General features: G+C 40.2%; 1 long non-coding RNA gene across 2 annotated transcripts; it reads left to right on the top strand.

The window, feature by feature from the left end:
• The first annotated feature begins 9,035 nt into the window (after nt 1–9,035).
• On the top strand, nt 9,036–11,784 carry LOC113353486. 2 transcript variants are annotated; one of them, XR_003361322.1, is made up of 6 exons: nt 9,036–9,183; nt 9,464–10,421; nt 10,503–10,689; nt 10,798–10,995; nt 11,400–11,527; nt 11,728–11,784. It is a non-coding gene; the product is annotated as an uncharacterized LOC113353486 (long non-coding RNA). The 2 variants fall into 2 exon arrangements; XR_003361321.1 differs by having other exon boundaries at nt 11,400–11,777.
• Nucleotides 11,785–23,445: the final 11,661 nt, after the last annotated feature.

Raw genomic sequence — 23,445 nt, 5'->3', positions numbered from 1 at the left:
TTGAGATAACAATGCATGCGAGGTCGGACGAGCAATGCTCTAACACAACCTATAAGTCCGATACAAAAATTCGAGACTAAGATCTGATTTATCTACCTCTATTTACTTAGTCGGTTCAACCCATGGTGTGAAAACGATAATAGTTACGGTATGAAAATGATACTATAGGATCACAATCAAGTGTCTTGAATTAACATACAAGTGTATTTACTTTGAATTATAATAAAGCAATTATAATTACAGAAAGTAAAAGTAAATCACACAAGAGGAAACCACAAGCCCGGAACCTAGTCCAGTTTTGAATACTCTCAGGTTAAGACGTTATACAAAGAACAAAGTCAACTTCGTACAGTTGATTCAAGTAATCTACCCCTAGTTACTTAGATTCCTCACTATCTTGAGTTGCTTTACCGGTGTATAGTCTTAAGCACTCAACTCCTTTTGATCGTCTTCGAGGAAAAATATGTTTGGTAACTACTCCAATAATATTTTAATAAAATATATGTTTGACAAAGGATTTTCTGTTTAAACAAGTAAACTCCTTTTTTGGGTAAGATCAATCAAGATCCGAAATAATCATATCTAGATTCACAATTATCAGATTCGGATACTTAAGAATACCGCCAAATAATAGTTTCCAATCTAAACGACTATTTGATTCAAATATATTAAAGATGAATTAGATCATATTCGAACCCAGTCGATCAAGATGTGTGCACAAAATATCACGAGATGCGAAAACCAATCAGAAAATTATTCTTTTCTTCAAATCTTCAATTTCCTTCAATTGTACCTGCACACAAAAACTTGATTCCGCTTATGATCAATCACACACAGAACGGAGTCTGTTAATGATGGATGATCACAAGTTGTCTTCAGATCAAAAAACAGTTCTGAATATCCCATCAATACTTTAATATAGTTGAGTGACCTTATGTCAGAAGAGAAAGCTATCAAGAATAATGAAATTAGGTGCAATCAAAGTTTCAACAACCGTAGTCAATCAAATCAATAATTGAAAACTAAAATAACACCGAAATTGTCTAGTTTCCTACCGACGGTACTCGTAGATATTTTTGATACCACAAAAGTCTTTAAACGAGCAGACGTAAGAGATTTCTCTTAATTAGGGTACTCTCCTCTACGGATATTCGGCGACGAATGAAGTTTGCCTGGACCTAGAATAGTTTGCAAGAAATTCAAACTCAATTACTTATAAACCAAGTTTATTTGGACAACAAGAAAATTCCAAAACCAAAAGATTCTCAAGATATGCAATATGTACCTAATTTCGGTTTTCATATTTCCAAATAATATCCAACCTATAATTCTGAAATCTCTTTTTTAAAAATATCTAATATTAGTTTATTACTTAACTAATATAGATTTTCAAGAGATATGTTTTGGTTGCTGGAATATCAAAAACATATAATTCGAAAATCTTAATCAAAATATCCTCAATATTTCGGTTTGGGATCACATTGAGTATCAAGAAATATCTTTGAATAATTAGAGATAAGAATTATGTACATGTTTCAATTATGTCAACATCTAGAACTTTCCAATTTAGCAAACCCTAATTCCAAACTCATATTAAGCTGTAAGTAATATGTGAATGTTGAAAATCTGTTTTGCCCTTGGGACCGGTTCTACCATGTTTCCTAACATAGGTTAAGATCGGTTCTACCAAGTCTCCAAATATAGGTAGGGGACGGTTTTACCATGACTCACAACAAAAGCTAGGATCAGTTATACCATGTATCCCAAAGTAAGTAGGGATCGACTTTACTATAACTCTCAACATAAGTTAAGATCTACCAGAATTCCCACCTTAGGTTCGAATTGGTCATTCAATAAATCTTCATAGAAAAAAGAACCAAAACACCTATTGATTTCTTGTCGAGTATGAAACAAGTTTCGTATATGTACTTCCTTTAAATATATGTAATGAAACATAGTTTCCTAAGATGAAATCACACTTATATCCAATATAAAATCAAGTAACAAGTTACATAGATTATTTCTACATCGTATTTATGAAGTTCAAAAGATAAACGTTATAATTCTTCATTAAATAATTGTTTGTACCTTAGTATTTCACACCAAAAATGAGCTTACTTGGGCCTAATATTCCCCTCTTAATAGCCAAGCACGGCTCACTAGGCCTCCCAAGCACTATACATAGAAGCCCATATGCAAAGATCAAAGTCAAGACAAGGAGAGCCCACATCATCAATGCCACGTCAGCGGATGACCCAGTCAGCATGCACGTCATCGCTGCCACGTTAGCAGATGGGAAACCAACATGCCACGACTTCACTGCCACATCAGTAGATGGTCCAGTCACGGTGCCACGTCATCACTGCCACGCCAACGAAGTGGACCAATCAGATTGAACCACGTCAGCAGTAGAGTATAGTCCGCACTCCATTCTTCAGTGACGTCATCCCACGTCGACGATAGTTGCACATTCCGTGACCGTGAAGAATATTCCGTGAATGTTATAACGTCGTCAAAATATCCCGTTAACGTCAAGCATATTCCGTTAAACGCTGACTACGTCATAACGCCGTCATGACATCAGCACTTGCGTCACCATGACGTCAACAGTCATCTTCCCCGGCAACGACGACGACGACAACAGCAGAAATTGGCCGGCGGCCATGCCCGACGGCTTTTAACCGGCCGGCCAGTTAATAATGATTCTGTGTGTCGCGGTTCATTGTGTTTATGTGGCCCTAGATGTTTACGCCCCGTTCACTTGCTCTGCATGATTTCTCCACCCAGCCGAGCCGAGCCAAGACAGTTCAGACGAGTCAACTCGCCAGCCGAGGCAAGCCAACCTTGTTGGCTGTTTCCGCCCTGCTTAAGTTGGCCTGTGGACATTTCCGCCCCACTACGTGGGCTTTTCCAATGGTACCAACTCTTGGGCTTGGAATTTTGTATCCTTTTTCTTAACTAATTCCATAACCCTAGAGGAAGATTCTGGAAATGCCAAAAAGGATTGCTGGCCAAGATACACAGGGAATATTCTGGAATGTTCCAAAAGACTTGCAGGGAAAGTAAACGCAATTATGCTTATCTCGAAATTAGGGTTAAACCCTAATCTGTAACATATAAATACTTGGGTTCACAACCCTAAAAGGTAGGCAATCTTCTCTACAAAAACTCATGTGAAAAACTCTAGCTAACTTAAGCATCGGAGGGTTTTTTGCAGGTACCCCCCCTCCCCAACACTTTTCACGTGGAGAGAAAGGCAGCAGATCGATCTTCATCAACATCAAGCATCAGAATCAAGTTTAATTTGTAAAAATCTTTTACAGAACAAACATTGGCGCCGACTAAGGAGATCCGAGAAAAGATATCGTGTTTCTCCCGGATCGATATTATGGCAAAAGTAAAGCTAACTGCACGAAGGAGTGTTTCTGCTAGCAATCCGCAACGCACAGTGACTGAACCAAACCAGGTTTAATCAGCACCCGTGGTTCCTACTGGAAACAGAAGAGATCGAGATCGAGTTCGTGACAGAGCCCTAGATCCGAATAATCGGAGAAGCGAAAAATGTCCTATGATCGAAAACGAAGAGATGAATGTTGACCCCATACCTGATGAAGGAAACCCGCGAGCTCGAGTGAATAGAGAACTCGTGTTCGGTAGCCCGTCAAAGAGGAATGCCGATAGGATTGATATGCAAGATGGACGAACTGCAACTCCTAGTACGGAGGATGATCTGTTGCGCCAACAACTGCATGAGTTGGAGAAAGAGAACGCTCTCCTAAGACTAGAACGTGTAATCCAGTCTCGATCAAGGACTGTTGATCTGAACCGTCAAAACCGATTGACAAATTTTGATCGAAACAGGAAGGGTCGATTTTTGTGGGAACGCCTCGGAAACCGGGTTAATCCGCATGCTTCTAACCGGTCCAGAGAAGTGATCGGTATGGATAAACAATATAAAAATCCATCGAGAAACCACCAGGTGGTCACTGGAGACCTACCTAAACGGAGGCTTGTACGAGACCAGCAAGCAGATTCCCGTGCCCGTCCAGCGACAACTCAGCAAAGTACAGCATGAACCATCACCGGTTCGAAACGCCGCAGGAATGACGAATACGAGATCAGAGATCCGATATTGGTACGATGAGAGAGAATTTTCGCAGGATTACTATGCTCGTTCGGAGAAAGACAAGAGCATAAATAAATCTACTGGTTCTCAAAGAAGAAGAATAAGATCCATAATTGATGTTCCAGATGAACTGGAGTATGAGCAGGAAGACAGTTCTTCTGACGACGATGTTAAGGCAGTAACTGATGCTCGTCTTCAGAAGATGATCGAAAGAATAATATCAAAGAAACACTCCATGGAGGATAAGTTGGATAGGATGCATCGAGACGTCGGGGTTCCCTTCAAATAGAATATCAGAAAGTTCCGTCCACCAACGAATTTTCAGGTCCCTAAACTGCCGTAATTCGATGAGAAAACAGATCATCCATATCAACACGTCCTATATTATGAAACCTCCATGATCCTGTGGCAGTTCAGTGATGAATTGATGTGAAAAATGTTTCCTCAGTCACTAACTGGCAGAGCAATTACGTGGTTCAATCAGCTCCGGGGATAGTCCATCGGGACTTACCGCAAGATGGTTAACAAATTCTACGCCAACTACAAATACAACAGACTCGATCGAAAGGGATTCCCCTCGTTGTTCCTTTGGGAATTCAGAAATAGGAAAGCATTAGATATTTTACTCGACGCTTCAAGCAAGAGTTGGCCGAGGTGGATGGATCCAACGATCAAGTCACCATCGAGGCTTACAAATAAGCGTACCAGTATGAGGTGTATATGGTTCCTTAGTCAAGAGACCACCAAATACTCTGGAAGAACTGTATGATCGAGCGGAAGAATATGCTCAAGTTGAGGATGATTCGAAAGCTCGGGAAACCAGAGAAGTTTACAGATCATCCAATCATCTAAATGATGGGAAGAAAGACAAGCCAAAGAACCGTTCGAGTGGGTAGAATAATGATCGAGGTGAAGTTCGAGAGAAGACTCATGGAGAACGGGCAGAATCAGGATATCAGAAATTTCATGATTTGAAGTTGACACTATTGAACGTACGGCTGATAGAATTGTATGAGAAAATTGGCAAAGACTTGAGTAACCCTCGACCTCTACCATCAAAGACACGTGATAAACGTGACAAAAGCAAATACTTCAATTATCATAAAGACATTGGTCATAAGACCGAGAATTGTCGATCCTTGCAGATCGAAGATGATCGACGCTGAAAAGCTACAAGAGTACTGAAGAAAGATTTTGCAAAAGGATCTAGACATCTAGGCACAACACATGTGATAAACTTCAGTCATGCCAGGATCCACTCTATGACCAGGCGAGCATCCGAAGACGAGACCAGGAGAAAGCTCAGGAAGTTAAAAGAGTGGTACATGTAAAATCACATCGATTTCGCCAGTGGAGAAGGATCAAAAGTTCTGGAGCTTGGATGCACAAAGATTGAGTTTACTCAAGCTGACTTGAGAGGTGTTTACGCTCCCCACAATGACGCTATTGTCATATCAGCCTGGATAGGAATGTTCCGAGTACATCGTACTCTGGTAGATACATGAAGTTCTGTGAGCGTGCTATTTTATGGATCTTATTCAGCTATGAATCTCACACACAACTTGATCGAGGAGGACGAAAATCCAATTATCGGCTTCAGTTGCGAACTAACCAAAGCTGTTGGGAAAGTAAAAATGCCGATTACAGTAGCAAACAAGCATGTCCTGGGAAACTTCTTGTTGTTGGATTGTCGAGCACCCTACAATGCAATTTTAGGACGGGACTGGATGCATGCGATCGGTGCAGTCACTTCCTCCTACCACCAGCGTCTGAAGTTCGTTACATCTGAAGGGGTCGTAAAGGTGAGAGGCGACCAGATGGCTGCTCACAAGTGTCACGAGAACGCAATGGATGAATACCGAAAGTCATAAGTCAACGGGAATCATACCATGCGAGTCGAACAAAAATAACAATTACAGAGCCCTCTCCTGCCAGAGTCATATGTGGGAGAGGACGGGCTAATCCTCCAATAGTCGAGAAACTGGTTGATGTCCAGATTGGGGATGAGGAGCATAAAACCACATTCATAGGGGAAGATCTACCCGTGCACGAACGTGACGGTCTGACTACACTATTAGGGAAAACGTTGACGTTTTAGCATGGAGTTTTGCTGAAATTCCTGGAAGAGATCCGAAAGTAGCCTGTCACAAGCTAAATATCGATGAGAAGTTCCATCCAGTTCGTCAGAAAGTAAGGAATACGGCGCAAAGCAAAAAAGATGGAGTTGCTGTAGAAGTCGAGAAGCTGTTGGAAGCAGGTTTTATTCGACAAACAGTATCCTCGCTGGAGTCTAATGTCGTGCCCGTTCCAAAGAAGAATGGTAAAATTCTTGTCTGTATCGAATTTACTGATTTAAATAAAGCATGTCCGAGCGATCCGTACCCACTTCCGCGGATAAGAGATTTAGTAGATGCGACCTCAGTGTACGGGAGACTGTCATTCATGGATGGTTTCTCGGGGTATAACCAGATACCTTTGTTCGAAGAAGATCAAGAGCATACCGCCTTTGTGACTGACAAAGGGGTTTACTGCTATAATGTGATGTCGTTCGGGCTAAAGAACGCAGGAGCAGGTTACCAGCATTTGGTAGACGATATGTTCAAAGATCTGATTGGGAAGACGATGAAGGTATATTTCGACGATATGGTAGTAAAATATGAACAAAAGGATTCTCGTTTTCTCGATCTACAGAAGACTTTCATATCTTGAGGCGATATCGTATGAAGCTCAATCCAGCAAAAATGTTCATTCGGGTTATCCTTGGGAAAGTTCCTTGGATACTTGATGACGCACATAGGAATCGAGGCGAATCCGGAGTAAATCAGATCCATCAGAGATATGCCATCCCCAAGAATGAAGAAGGAGGTCCAGAAGCTAGCAGGGCGATTAGCATCTTTAAGTCGTTTCATTTCGCGCTCGTCAGATTGATTCAAGCCATTCTTTGACATTTTAAGGAAGGAAGTGAACTTTGGTTGGACGGAAGAGTGCGAAAGAGATTTCGATGAAATCAAACTGTATTTATCTACTCCCCAAGTATTGGTGAGTCCAAAAACTGGGCAACCTGTCGGAGTTTATCTGGCTGCAACGGAGAACACTGTAAGTGGAATACTATTTGTTACTGAAGAACATGAAAAACATGTTTACTTCGTTAGTAAATCTCTGACAAGGGCGGAAACACGGTATAAAATGATTGAAAAATAACACTTGCACTGTTGCATGCATCACGTCTCCTCAAGCCGTATTTCCAGGGAAGACAGATCGTAATATACTCTGAATATCCGCTGAAGAGAATCCTGGAGCGTGCTGATGATTCCAGCCGACTGTCAATATGGTTAAATTTTCTGGGAGCGTATGAAATCAATTAGGAAACCAGAACTGCAGAGAAAGGACACACACTGGATACACTGTTAGCAGATTTTCTTGTAGACGACATAGAAACAGTTACCGAAGAAGAAGAGCTGTTGAACAAACCCGAAGGGTCAACCACTAATCAGACTGGGGGCAAGTCCACTTTGGAAGTCGATACACCTAAGCCATTGTGGACTGTGTTTACTTATGGGTCATGAAATGTTGGTAGAGCTGGTGTTGGTTGTGTCATCCTTACTCTTGAAGGTTCAAGGATTGAGAAAGAAACTAGATTGGGATTTCGCGCATCAAACAATGAAGCTGAATATGAAGCATCAATTATCGATTTAAAAATTGTCAAACAGTTAGATGCGAAGAACGTAAAGCTGGTCACTGATTCTATGCTAATAGTCAATCAGTTTATGGGCATCTACAAAGCCAAAGACGAGAGAATGGCCTTATACTTGGAATACATGATAAAACTGGTAGACGGGTTCGACCAGTTCTCTATTGGGCAGCGACCACGACTGGAAAACAGGCACACAGACGCTTTAGCATATCTGTCTTCCACAATCGACACTGACACCACTTGTTTCGTAGTAGTATATTTCCAAGAGTTACCTAGCATCTCCGACAGCCACTTTGTTCTGGCTCTCGAACACGCTAGTGGGGGCGAGAGGGTAACTACATTTGCACACGAACATATCAGTAACATTGACAGCAATATGGATGCTGATAGTCCAGTGATACACAATTCTGGCAATCCTGCTGAAAACACTTTAGACTGGCGTCAACCATATATTCGGTATTGAACTCTCAGAAGATGAGCATCTCGCTTCAAAAGTGAAGAAGAATGCATGGAGATATTCAATGGTTGAGGGACAGTTATACCGCAAACCTGTAGATTTAAAGCCATTTTTGCGATGCATATCACCGAGGAAGGACAACAGATATTGGTAGAGGCTCATGAAGGAATTTGTGGCAATCATTCTGGAGGGCGCAGTCTCGCACACAGGATACTTACCCAGGGGTACTTCTGGCCATACATGCGGAAAGATGCCAAATAGTACGCGCAGAAGTGTGTGCCATGCCAAGATCATGCTCCAATTCCTAGAAGGCCCGCCAACGATTTGCGTCCAGTTTTAAGTCCCTGTCCATTCGCTAAGTGGGGACTAGACGTCGTCGGACCACTCCCCAAAGCTCCTGGAGGTGAAATTCGTTTTGGCTGCTACTGATTATTTTACCAAATGGGTCGAGGCAGTGGTGATGGTATATGTTACCAGACATGATGTTAAAAGGTTGATACACTACGCCATTTTTCTGGATTAGCAACAACTCTTACGCAGTTGCTAATTCGCAACTGATTTTGCAACGACTGTAAAATTCGTAACAGCGTACTTCAGTTGCGGAATTTGTAACTGCAGGCAGCAACTGCGAAATTTTTGGCTCTGTTGCAATTCGCAACGGCTGAGAAACCACATGTGTTGTCCAACCGTGTACAAGGTAACACCTTATAACCCTAGTTTTTTTCATTCTTTCTCATTTCACTCTTTCCATTCCAGAAACCACTCCCTCGTCTTCCTCCTCCTCCTCCCCGTACTCAAACTCTTGCGATTTCTTACTCTCTTCTTATTTATCATCATTATCATCTTCGTTGGTCAACTGGTCAACTTAAAATCATCCTTTCTATCTTTCTACATCTACCAACAGAGGTAACTAGCAGATTTATTTTGGTTTTGATTTTTTTTCATCAGATCTATCTAATTTGTTTTTATATATTCATGATTGGTGGTCAATAATTATGAATGGGTGAAACTTTTTTTTGCATAGTTCACATGAGGTTGTTTAATTTGATTCATGATTTTAAATTTATTTATGACTACAATTCTAGGGATTTGATAGATTTTTTTGTTCACTGGTTTATAGGGTTTGTGGGTTTCTAAGGATTTTTTTTTTGTTTCACTGAGATTGAATTGGTGTTGTGTTTGATAGGAAGCTGATTTGAGTGATTTTCGAGATGAAATAGATAAGAAGAGATGCAGAAAGTCGGGGAAAGGAGTATTGGAGATGGGTTTAATGGTAAGCTGGTGTTGGTATAAATGGAGAAGGTATTGGTTATTGTTTTTGAGTTCGAGGGAGGTTGAACTCGATTGAGTTGCATCTCCGATGTTGGTAATGGAACTGATTATGGTGCTGCTATGGAGCTGAGGCAATGTGGTGGTTGAGATGATGAGTGGGTCATTATGAAGTTTTGAATTGAACTAGAGAGTGTTGGCAAGAAGATTGGGTACAGGTTCAGTTTCTATTTGGTGTGAGCTACAGGTGGTGGTGCAATGACTAAGCAGAGTGGAGTAGCTGCAGCTGTAATGTTGGTGTGGATTAGAGGCTGGGATGGATATGATGATATGGGACACGCTGGTTAGTACATGGAAGATAAGAGTCTGGTGCTGCTACTGAAGCTGGATTTGGTGCTGTTGGTTTGAGAGACTGAATGAGTTTTGAAGATGTAGGTTTGTTCAACTGTTACTATTGAGGGTTGTTTGAGCTGAGAGTTTGCTGCCAGTGGTAATAAATGAATGTGTATTCTTATGTTTAATTTGGAGGGAAATGGAAAGCTATAAAAGAGTACCTCCAGGTAGGTTGCACAGCAACACCACCAGCTTGTGCATGCAAAATGTTCGATGTAATTCCTGAATCACTAGTCTCGAGTATGATGGGTTTATTTAATTTTCTAAAAAATATTATGCAGGCCTCATGTATCATCAACTTTGTTCTGTAAACATAATAGTGTATTGGGTCCTACTTATGTAGTTTGAATTGATGATGTTTGTTGGAAATGTAGGCCGGAGGGATGTATATGATATTTATGCTGCTGTTGGTAGTGGATACTTGGAGTAACAAGATTTTTGTATCTAATTTGGATGATGGTGTTTCAGATGAGGATATTAAAGTAATTTTCTTGATCTGCAGAGTAATGTTTTATGATGGTTTTCATTATGTGAATGTTTGTTGTTGGGTTTCTTTTTTATAGGTGCTACATTCAATATTTTTCTTTATTTATGGAAGATCAAGGTGCAGTCACTACTAATGATCGTGGACTTGACTGGAGTCCAAAAGTTGTAAATAGCAATTCCTTAACACTCTGTGAATGACCTTCAGTTTATATTTCCCCAGAGCCTATTTAGGTTAGTCCGTCGTCCCATGGAACGATTTAAATGGTAAGGAATACTAGGTTTCTTTCACATTTTACTGTGAGATTAATCTATTTCATTTTATACTTCTTTGATTCACTAGAATCTCTGACCAGTGGAGTTGTGTATTTGCAGTGCTCGTGGTGTAGCGAACCAACTTACTAGCCTATGAGCGACAAATGCAAATGAGCAACATGGGAAGTGGCAAAGTGCTCAGGCGGCAACAATGATGTATCACCATCGTTATGCTCTGCAAGCCATGTGAATTGGTTTGCTGGAGCAGCTAGTCAAGGTGGCTACTGCTTGTACCTGCTATAGCTATTATTGATATAGGTGAATACCTTGTCCTTGACCAGTAGTAAATCTGAACTGATCTGTTACTTGTATTTTGTGTATAACTTCTGAGAGAAACTTGTTGGGCCATCTCAAATATGACTGCCGGAAATTTTGATCAGATACAGGTCAAGTCACTGTGTTACTCTTGTATCTGGTTTAACCCGTTTGGCATTTTCAAGATATATTCGTCATGCATATATGAATGCCAAAGGCTTTTATGGTTACTTGTTAGTTTATGCTTATATATATAACACTTTTTTTTTTTTTTGATTTTGAAAATGTTCGACAATTAGCATGTTAAATTCGAGATTAAATATTAATGTGTATATAATATGTACATTTATACATTTAGAATCGTTATATTATCATGAAACTTAAATTGACATATGTATATGTAACAGGCTGTTATTGAAGTTAATATCATTAGACCTGTATTGCATCTTCTCCGGTAAGCATAGTTTGAGACCAAGAAAGAAGATGTATGGGCTATTGCGAATGCTTTCTGTGGCTCAGTTAATGAGCATATCAGGTATAACCTTCTGATCCTCGTTCTTATATATATATACCCAACTGAGGTACAAATTAGACTCTACCCACATCCATTAGCAATAGGAACAACGAAAGTGATCCAGGTATCATGGTTCAGGGTGGAAGCACAAAAATCGTTCCCAAAAACTTCGTAAAACGTTTCTCACTTGATCCTGTGTAATTTATCATGTACTTCTGTAGATGGGGAAAAACGATATGCTGGTTTTTACGGAATTGAAGAGACGACCTTGCGGAGGAGACTCCTTGAACCGAGTGAAATGTTTAACCTCATACATATGCACTGTAATAAGGGAGTGCTTTAAGTTCGAGAGATCAATCTGTAGGACTCCGGCCTAAACCAAGAAAATGGCCGTTCCAGAGTCAATTCGGTCACAAGAGAGGATGGGTCGATCTGTAGGAGGGAAGATGAGAAATGCGTGAGATCAATGATGATCAAGATTGTAGGTGTGTTGTCTATTCTGCGTAAGAAAGTTCTGAATGATTGAATTTACTAATAAAAATAGGGAGTCATGAAGTGTGGGACCAACTATAGCCAAGGCATGGCCGGCCAGCCAAGGAGCCCGGTCCCAATGCACTTTTCCTAATTTTATAATATTTTTCATGATTTTAGGGAAATATCATAAAACCAAGGAGTTTGTTGAAATCAAGGAGTTTCCATGAGATGAGGGAAACATAAAAAATAATAATAGAAAAAAGGGCGTCTGGGTCCGGCTAGGGCCCGGTCCCACGAGTTTTTCTAATTTTATATTATTTTTCATGACTTGAGGGAAATTTTATGAATTTAAGGAGTTTTCATGAAACGAAGGATATTTGCTCAAATGAGGAGATTTTCATGAGATCAAGGAAAATAATAAAAATATGATAAAATATAAAATTGGGCGTGGGACTGGCCATGGCACGACTGGCCGGGACATGCTCATTATACGATGCTCTATCATGCCATTGGGATCTCCGTTCAGGCCGTGGTTCGCTCGCGCGATCAAAAATACGGTAACGTCTTATCTTTCGATTAAGTTCAATTACTTATTTCATTCATAACTGATGAAAATCTTATCTTATCTTCGTAAAATCGCTGATTTGGTGATGGAACCTTGGTTGATTTATGATTCATGGGTCCGGGCCAAGAAAAGAAATCCTTGTTTTAGGAACAGACGCTCGTTCCTTTGTTAGTTTAAGGAACAAACAAAAATAGACCTCAGTCTGATGATATAAAATTTTGTCTATGAGCTTTCACGAAAACCATTTTTTTTAAACATGTGAGATTTCACAAAGTGGAATAAACTCTCGTTTCAAAGGTGGATGATCATACGAGAGAAAAGTTTTTTTTTAATAGACGTGCGTCTGTTAGTAATAAAATTTTGTTTATGAGCTTTCATGAATTTTTTTTATCTTCGAGCTTTCAGAAATCTTTGAAAATATACTCTCGCTTCAAAGACAGATGCTCGTGCGAGGGAGCAAAAATATATAGATATATTTTTCAAATTTACGTGAGTTTCACGTTAAATATTTATATATTTTGTAAAATCATGTTTTGATTTTGAACAATTGTTGAAAGTAGACCATTATACATGGTGAAATACTATCTGTATGTGAGCTTTCATAATTGTAGAATGGACGTCTGTCTAGTTTTTGAAAAACCCAGTGGATGTTAAAATTCACGTGGGTTGTTCACGGTTTTATGAAAATCAAGTCATGATTTTGAATAATGAATCTTGCTCGTCTTTGCAGGTTTGAGAGAACTAGCAAGTTTTCGAAATTCTGATATTATAATTACTACAACTAGGGAAATTGTAAATAAGTAAGAGTTGGATTGTTACCATTTTGTTACGCGTTTGTTATTAGTATATCCATGACTCTATGTCTTTCGCCTAAGATAGTGGTGACTTCTGGTTACAATCACCTTTCTGGCTCTTCCGGCTAACGCTTCAGAAATATCAAGTCAGAGATGAAGACTTATGCGGATGTTCATACCGAGGTGAATCAACCTTTCAGAGACGCTGGAAAGCTGGTACTTTGTATGTATCTCGATCATCTGGGAGTCGTCCGTGCTAAGATATATGCTTTCTAGGTATTAGCATATGCGGAGAGAAAGCAGGGGGACGTGATGAAATATCACAGAAAAGAACTGAAGATGAAAAACTCATATCTTATCAGTAGAAGCACCGCCGACTTCAGCAAATCAGACTATCGGCTGAAGATGAATTCAGGCTTTGCGTTGATGGTGTAGATCCTGATTCAGATGTGGATGAACGAAGAATTTCGTAATAATTCGTCATCTGAAAATTCAGAAGTCGGTATTTCAGTAAAAACGCTGTAGAATCTTTGTCTGATGTCGTATCTTCGCATTCTACCTATGTTTTTTCATCCTCAGAAGATTTCCAAGCTTTAGCAAAGAAGATTTTCTAGTTTTGAGCATGTTTAGGATCTGAAATAGGCGAAACAGTAAACTTCCAGGAGATCTCCAGAAAAGTTTCAGCTGGCATGTAGTCCAATGTTTTGGACACCTCTCTTTGCTCGTTTTTCGAATTGCTATGAATTTTGGATATGTTATAGAGGAAATCCATACGAAGAGAATGGTATATGATCCATCCCTAGATTCTTCATCAATTTCACCCAGATTTCTTATTTGTGCGGGACAGTGTAAGATCATCTCAGACGAGCTTGTTGTAAAACACTCTTGTTGTGTCTTTTGACCATTCGCTTGTGTTTTGAACGGTTGGTGAAGGATTTACATGTCATTGATTCATTTGAGATCAGGACCCCTTGATTGATACATGAGCATGGTGCTTGCAGCCATCTTGTTTCGTCGTAGAAACATCACTTCTGAAACCCTGGTCACGGGACCATAATTGAGGTTGCTCTCAAGAGGGTGTGGTGTAATGACCATGGTTTCATGTCTCGGTGGTAGCATTCCTTTTATGATGAATGATTAGCACATGAGAGTTTGGTGCCACGGGTCTTGGATTGCGAAACTGATCGTCATTATCAGTGGACCGTCAGTCCCCAGTATTTTGTTAAATTTCTCCTTTTCGTTTTCTCTTCTTCTGGCAAGACTTGGATAAAGGACCCAGGTATAAAAATTGATGTAAAGACCTAGGTAGTCGAAGTTGGAGGTACCTTGATGAAGTACTTAGTGGAAAGACCTGGTGGACACCGATCGACTGCGGAAGTTATGAATCCCGTCTAAGAATTGCTGCTTGCATGTTGTATGCTCTGGAAGCTGTAGAAACTTCATACGACGTCGGAATTCGATACTTGACCCCCAAATTTTGAAGCTATGAGACTGAGTTATCGCATGAGAAAAGAATCACTCAACGAAACGTGCACATTTGTAATTTGTAATCCCGTACAAAGTTTTCAGATTTCGTAGACCTGACGGTAAAGGCCATATCTTTCAGCTCGTATGTCCGATTGAGGTGCCTTTTTGATATGTTATAGAAGAGACATAGACGAACATCTTTCGTTCAGTAAGCATTGTCCCATTACTCACCCATTGATACGTTTTTGTAAACCCATGGCCTGAAGTGTGTTGTATCTCATTTGTAGAGGTGATGAGAACATCTTGTAGAACACTTTGGATTGTGCCCACCAGTCGTGCAAGCTTTGGGAAGACTTTCATGTGAGCATGTTATCAGTTCTACACATCTTGATGTGAATCATTAGTGCTTGGAGAAGTCCGCTTCGTCGAGCAATACTTCAGAGAATGGTTAATTGATTAAGCCCTGTCATGAGGATGTTTCTCTTGAGACCGTTGTTGATGCTAGATCACGATTGAAATTTCTCCAGAAATTCTTGTTGATGCTGAGACCATGAACGGAGTTCCTCCACATGTCCTTGTTGATGCCGATACTATGGTTGGAGTTGCTCCAGAGACCGAAAAAGGATAGAACCATGATTATCGATATAGCCTTTGCTCCTTCATCCAGTGAGCCTTTTACATTCACGAACTAGTTGGTGAGTTGAGCATTCATAAGATGAAGATGTTCTAGGATTTCATCCCAAATTCTCCTGAATACGACTTTACTGTGAAGTGGCTTCGTCAGGGAATCGATGTTATGGCAGATAACAACGACAATCTCCATTATGGATGTAAGGAGAAAAAGTTCCTTGGTCGTGCAAGTCTTGTGATGTAGAGAGGTTCGGTTGATGAAGTTTCATGAAATCACATCAGATTGCAAATTCCAATAAGATCAAGTCCCCAGTGTATGTTGAAGGAGTTTGTGCCATCCATGGATGAATGATGTTTTATCTGCTTCATAAGTATCATCATGGGATAATGAAGAATTAGCGATTGTAATTTAGTTATACTTTGATTGCACTTGTGTTGAATCAGTATGTCATCGTCGAGATTTTGTGCTGAAGCCAGATGCGCGCCATTATCGAAGGTGTACTCTTTGATTGGGAGTACAATTTGAAGGCTTCTTAGATGCTTGAGCGTTGAAGAATACATTCCTTAAATATCAAATGTCTTAGGGGTTTGATCATCTCGGCCCTGGAGTATCTTATGTTGATTCAGCATACCTTTCGTCGCGGTAGTGTGATTCGACACTTGTGCAGACATCAAAGCTTTCTGATTTTGTGGAACAAATGGACTTGTAGGAGAAACGCCCAAAGTGTTCTTTGCCATGTTTGGACATCATCTCAGTAATGAATGTTTCAGTGCTTGATTCGTAGAAACGTCAGATTCAACTACTTGGTAAAACACTAATGCGGTGAAGCTACCATTCATAACGATTTGCAGAGTTGTTAGAAGAATCCCCATGTAGGATAGCATGTGAGGAAATAAATGACATAGACATGGAATGAGACTTTCCCGAGTGAGGAATTTCTTGATGAATTTCTATGCATCTTTTGCAGGTTCTTGCTTCAACCTCGTCAAAGTTTGAAATTCCTCCAAGTATTCTGATGATGGAATGTCCGTCAAATCTTCTGGATCAGAATTTTCTTCGTTGGAGAGATGTGCAACCAAAGACGCTTTATCAGTAGCCATCTTCCTGATTATGTGAAACTTGGTTTCTGTCCAGGTTGAACTTATGTTCACTTTGAGAGTGATGTAGCCATAAGTATTTCCGAGCGTTCCTTCAAGGTCTCTGATTGAGATGGGAGCATGAGTATCTTATTGCCGAGTGATGCCTGTGGATCCGATGGTTTTCAGTGGAATGTTGTTGATGGCGGTGCCAGCATCGATCAACGTTCTTCCAAATTCGTTTCTTCTGAGATTGACTGTGGTAAGCAGTCCCCAGTCACATATCTCCTGGTCTATGGCTGGAGGCTCAAGAAGTATTTCCGGAATGGACTTATTGACACGATGTGGTTCAGTGCTGTTAACATGTCTCTCCTTTGCGCCTTCGACAGATAGAGCAATTCACGTTCGACCAAGGATTGAACTACCTCTTTGATAGGTTGTTCAGAGAGTGTAAAGGTTCTAATTGGGAGAGGATTCTTGTGTACTCCGTCAGTACCCAGTCGAAGCTATTGTGGATCAACCTTCTCTTTGAAGATGTGCTTCAAAGTATTGCAGTTAGTTGTTGGATGATTGGATGAATCTATGAAGATGACAGCACCTGGGATTGTCCATTTTTTCTTCAGTTGGCTCTCTATGATGAACAGTAGATTGCATCATCTTTAACCCAGAATTCCAGTAACTCGATCACTTCTTCAGTGGGAATATGGAAGTTTGAGTCCTTGTTTGATCATTTCTCCATTTGTTGATGCCGGGTCGAGGATTGTGCAAGATTGGTTATCCTTTCTTTGCACTTTCGGAGGGGCTTGGGATGTTGTAGAAGCGTTCTTATGTGGATGCACTTCGGCTTTTATCTTGATCCCTTCAGCAACATTCATAGAAGGTTGGAGATTGTACTGTTTGTTGACTGGGCGTCGGCTGCTTCGAGGTTCCTCGACCTTGCAGACTTATCTCTTTCCATTAAAAGCAGGTGCAGTAGTCATTGATCGTCTGGCTGCTTCATGAAGCTCTGAGAAAGTCTAGAACCAGAGATTTTCTATCAAGGCTCTGTAGACCGGGATCATTCCGTTGATGTACAAGTCCACCAGTCGTTGTTCAGTGACATTCGGGACATGAAGATCCAAAGCTTGGATTCTGAATCTCTTCACATAATCGTTCGGATATTCATTGCTCTTCTGAGATATTCTATCCAAGTCAGAGAGAGTAATCTTCTCTAAAACGAAGAAGTATTTCCGGTAGGAAGAATTAACCATTTCCCCCAGCCAGTGATGCTCCTAGGTGTAATGTTGTTGTACCACGTGTATGCTCGGCCTGTCAGGAATTTCGAGAATTCCTTGAGAAGGACGACATGGTTGTGTTCATGTTCGCCTAATGCTTCTAGGAATCGAGAGACATGTTCTCGAGCGTTCCCCGTTCCATCGTACAGTATGAACGTCGGAGAGGTGTAACCTTTCGGGAGAGGAATTATTTGCATAACGGCAGGATATAGAGGTTGAAGACGGTGGAAAGATGGTTTTTTGTCTTTTCCTTGATCTTCCATGAAGCGTTCAAGGTTCTTACGAGTGATGAAGCCTACAGGTTCCTTTGGTTGTATGTTACTTGCATCCTTGTGGAATTCATCATCATTTACCACATGGATTGGAGTGACTTCAGGATCAACAGCCGAAGATGTTTCTTTGGCTTTTCCTTTCTCTTGAGTTTTATCTGACATCTTATCGGTGAGAGTCTTGAGATAATTTCATAGCTCTTTCTGTGTGGCAGCTATGTCAACCTGATTCTTAGCAAGAGTTTCTTGCACCTTCATGAGATCACTTATGGTAGGCGGATTTTCTTTGACTTCTTCAGGAGACCGACCGAAGAGAGTATTGTTGATGGCGCCAGTACCGTTGTTTGCATGGGTGATCACTGGAGCACCAGTATTCGGAGGATTATTATTGGCAGGTTGCACGGAGGAGTGGTATCAGCGGTATCACTAGAGCTTGTACTGTTAGGGTTGGGTGTTGAACCCAAGTTGGTAACTGAACCAGACCTAAGATCGACCATCTTTGTGAGAACGTGAGATTGTAACCGAGAGATTAATCTCCCACTGTGGTCGCCAATCTATAGATGGGGGAAAACGATTTGCTGGTTTTTACGGAATTGAGAAGACGACCGTGCAGAGGAGACTCCTTGAATTGAGTGAAATTTAACCTCAGACAGACGCACTGCAAGAAGGGAGTGCTTTAAGTTCGAGAGATCAATCTGTAGGACTCCGTCCTAAACCAAGAAAATGGCCGTTCCAGAGTCAATTCGGTCACAAGAGAGGATGGGACGATCTGTAGGAGGGAAGCTGAGAAATGCGTGAGATCAATGGTGGTCGAGATTGTAGGTGTGTTGTGTATTCTGCGTAAGAAAGTTCTGAATGATTGAATTTACTCAGTTGAGAGTGATTGCTCAGACGATGAGTTCGTGTAGACGAAAGATTGTCTGTATGAACTTGTCGAGAAATTCTTGTCTAGAAGAATGTTGTTTTTTTTCAATCATGATTCAGAGGATTTTTATATTGCTGAATTGAAAACACCATGATACCATGAAGTGTGACAGTTGCTGGAGTCAAAGAGTGGGGAAGTGAAAATCGTGTTGAAACCAGTTTCTCATCGTGCGAAGACTTGGTTGACTTTCCACCCACTACTTTGCTAACTCCTCCAACTGATTGCACGACTTTCCCACATTGTCATCGTGTGTATGAACACACGTGCAATATACCTCCATACCAAAACCCTAGTTAATATCCCCCTATGTGACACGATTGACATCTCGTGATTGTGGAGTCAGTTGCTGACTTTATGGGACGATGAGTCCTTGTATTGCTGAGTTGAACATGATTTGCAAATGTTCAGAGACTCATGAATTGAACATGCCTGATGAGACAAAAATATATTTTCGAATAAATGTTGATAATTTAAGGTGAGCAAATGTTGTTGAATTGTTGAATATTGATAGTTGAACCAATATTCCTTAGTCTGAGCAAATATTGCTCGTATGAGCAGGTGTTGCTCGTCTGATGAATTGTTGGTGTCAGGACCAGATAAGATAAAATATTAATTTAAGATACTGGCAGCTAGGCCGAGCATAATAATAAAAGTGTTGAACAGGGGATCATCATAAAATTATTAGTATTTGAATCTGCTCATAATTATATTTTGCAGAGCTCTGGATTCGAAAACCAACCACGGAGTGAAGGAGGGACCGGCTACATGGGATGACGAGTCGACCAAGTAACTCCCAGATGCTCAAACGAACAAAATACCAAAGTCTCATGAAGACCAGTTGGTGAAAGGATGATTAAATGCTGGTTTAATCATTTATTAAAATAATGCTCGTCTGAGCGTTAGGTAGTAAAACCTGATTATGGAGAGATGAGGGACCGAACAAGGAGTCATGGGACCGGCTCTTGATGGTCATGGGACCGGCTGATGGTTGATATGATTTGTAGATAGTGGTAAAAAGAGTGTCGTTTCTCAGACTTGTGAAGGATATTTTTAGACTTAAATTCAAAACTAAAATAGAAAACACAATAAAAATTATAGCAAACTCAAACAAAGATGATATCAATATTAAAAGAAACACTGAGGCTAAGATTCCACTATTTCCAAGTTCAAAGTGATTAAACCAATACTTATATTTATGCAATTTTCTCGTTTAATTTGATTCTAAAATATTGCAACAAGTAGATTTTCAAAAGTAGTAATTGTAAATACCAAGTATGAAGCATCAAAAGTCTTAAAACGAAGCATACTCCATAAAAATAGATCATAATCACTCAAATAAAAATCATATTCAATAATAGTTCAATGCAAATAATCATATAATTATTGCAAATAAAAAGATAAAATAAAATATACTACTTTTTGTTGGAAAAATAGCTTCCTCTATCGCCTCAGCAATGGGGTTTAGCTCCTCATATTAATCATGGTCTCAAAATATGTGTTTGTTGTTCAAAAGATGATTAAAAGAGTGAAAAGTAATAACACAGACTGTTTGCAACAGTGTATCAGAGTTACAAAACAGTTGTTACAATGGAACTGTTACAGAAAACTGTTGTAAATACTGTTGCTTTGTCGCTGATTTTAAGACTCCAGAAACGACTGTCTTCAATGGCCTTTTGTTCTTTGTGTTCTTCCTTGTGCACCAGCAGAAACGATTTCCTGCAACTCTTGATTTCGTTCTCTGTTCTTCTCTAAACTTCCCCAAAGTGTACGTAAGTCTTCTCTAAGCTATCCCAACTCCTTCTATAGCCCACAAGTCGATTTAATCTCCAAGAAATCTCCTTTTTCTTTTTGCCAAAGTTACGGGTTTTATTTATTCTTTCCATATTCATACGCGGCTTCAAACACTCCCTGTTTTGCTTCTCACGCGTCTTCCAAACCAAATCCAACGTCCCAGACTCTCACAAAGATAGTCTTAACTTCAACAGAGAATCCTATTTCCTTATCTACCTGTATCTTTCCCAGAATAATCTAAAAATTGCCGAGAATATATGCAACTCTCTGTTTTGATGCAAATCGATAACTACTCATCTTTTCTCAAATCTGGCCGCCTTACCTTCCCTGTTTAATCAAAATAGGTTCCTACCAATCCAACCCGACAACCAAATCCGAATATAAGTCCACCTTCTACCGAATCAGGATGTTCGTGATAGTTCCTCTCCGTTCTGCTCCAACACGATCATGCTGCCAATTATGGTCGATCAAAACACCCTTACCAGCTCCATTATACTCTAGCAGGATCATCCCAATAATAATCTTCCCTTGAATCTCTTTAAATATCGCTTGAATCTCGAACCCTAATCTGCAGTTGTGATGGTTCATTTTCCCGCCAAAACTGATAATTCAAATGTAGAAGATGGTCGCCCCCGATCCAGAGTAGGGGTGCGATTAGCAGCTTCTTGGAAATGGGATGCCCCTTAGTAATTAGGTTACTCCTTATCCAAAGTGAGGGTCCGAATAGAAAATGTCCTCCCATGAACGCAAAAAACACTTTTCGAGTCAATTTCGCCGCAAAATCTTATTTTTCCAAAAACACCTACAAAGACATAAAAAGCCAAAATAAATACAAAATCGAGCACTAACAATATATACAATTGAGATTATATCAGACACAAAAATGTGTCTATCAATGGTCGTTTGAGCAAACTCCTAGTTGTTTGAGAAGAGTTTGGAACTAATATGAGCAATTGAGAAAATTAGGTCAAAAGTATTAAAACATGTGGGACCGGCTATTTGCAAGCCCTAGGGCCGTCCTTGTTTGGTCAAGGAGACATTCCCGTGTCACCGTAATGTCCGTGTCTCAGTCCTGAGAGTTTCGATATCTTCTGATGCGCGTTTGAGCAACATTTTGAGAAAATATGAAGGATTCAGGGTCTTGCTGAAACCGGGGAATCTTCATGAGATGATGAAATATAATTAATAAAATAGGGGATTTCAAGGTGTGGGACCGGCCACGTCTAGGGCATGGCCGGCCATCTAGCAAGTTCGGTCCCGCAGCACCTTTCCCGATTTTATGTATTTTCCCTGATGTGAATGAAATACCATGAAACTGAGGAATTTCATGAGGTTAGGGAATTTACATGAGATTATGGAAATAATAATAATAAAAATAGGGAGTCATGAAGTGTGGGACCAGCTATAGCCAAGGCATGGCCGGCAGGCCAAGGAGCCCGGTCCCAAGGCACTTTTCCTAATTTTATAATATTTTTCATGATTATAGGGAAATATCATAAAACCGAGGAGTTTGTTGAAATCAAAGAGTTTCCATGAGATGAGGGAAACATAAAAAATAATAATAATAAAAAAGGCGTGTGGGACCGGCTAGGACCCGGTCCCACGAATTTTCCTAATTTTATATTATTTTTCATGAATTTAAGGAGTTTTCATGAAACGAAGGATATTTGCTCAAATGATGAGATTTTCATGAGATCAAGGAAAATAATAAAAATATGATAAAATATAAAATTGGGTGTGGGACTGGCCACGACACGGCCGGCCGGCTGGTGGGCCCAGTCCCCTGGCGCCTCAATTAATATTTTATTATTTATTATTTCTTCCTATTTTGTATAGCTTCATCGTTCCTTCGTGTTTTGGAATGCTCGTTCGTGCATTCAGGTGCTCGTTTTTGTATTATTGCTGAGTACACTTGCACCATTTTGGTAGGGGCTTACTCGATAGCGGCTCAGATGCCCGTACGTTGAACACTTATCACTAACCCGTGGAATTCTGCTGGGAAGAACCACGAATTGAAGTGACGAAGTATTACGAAGAATCGTAGAATATTGCCGAATATTCAGTTAACGGTTAGAGATAATTAATTGATGGCTCTATACTAGCAGGCACGCTGTCTAGGAGCATTAATTATCTGAGAATTGAGAAACATGAGCTTGTTGAAACGTCATATTTCCTTTATATTGTCAGGGAAAACCTTGTTGCACCCTGAAGACGTTATTGCTCTATACTAGCAGGCAAGCTGTCTAGGAGCCGTCCAATCTTTCGATTCTATATAAAAGTAATTACTGAAATTGCTCAGTATTCATGAGATGTGTCGTCGCCTCAGCTGAGAGACTACACATCTACATATACTCTGAGAGACAATATTCTCAGTCAGAGATTTCATAGCATGAGCTTTCATGCTTCAATGAGAGACATGAGCCTCAATACTCATATGATTGATGGATCAGGAGCATGTATAATTACGGTTTTACGATTTAACCCTTGTCGAAAATCCACCATCTACATTAAGTCCCCTGCTTAGTGAGGGACAATCATGTTCCTCAGTCAGCACCGAATAGTGATTTTCCAGTTTTGAACGAAATAAGTAATTGAAATTTGTCGTAAGATAAGACGTTACCGGATTTTTGATCGCGCGAGCGAACCACGACCTGAATGGAGATCCCAATGGCA

This window comes from Papaver somniferum, chromosome 2, assembly GCF_003573695.1.
Source record: "Papaver somniferum cultivar HN1 chromosome 2, ASM357369v1, whole genome shotgun sequence".
In the NCBI taxonomy this organism is placed as follows: Eukaryota; Viridiplantae; Streptophyta; class Magnoliopsida; order Ranunculales; family Papaveraceae; genus Papaver; species Papaver somniferum.
This window is presented reverse-complemented; position numbering and strand designations above follow the sequence as displayed.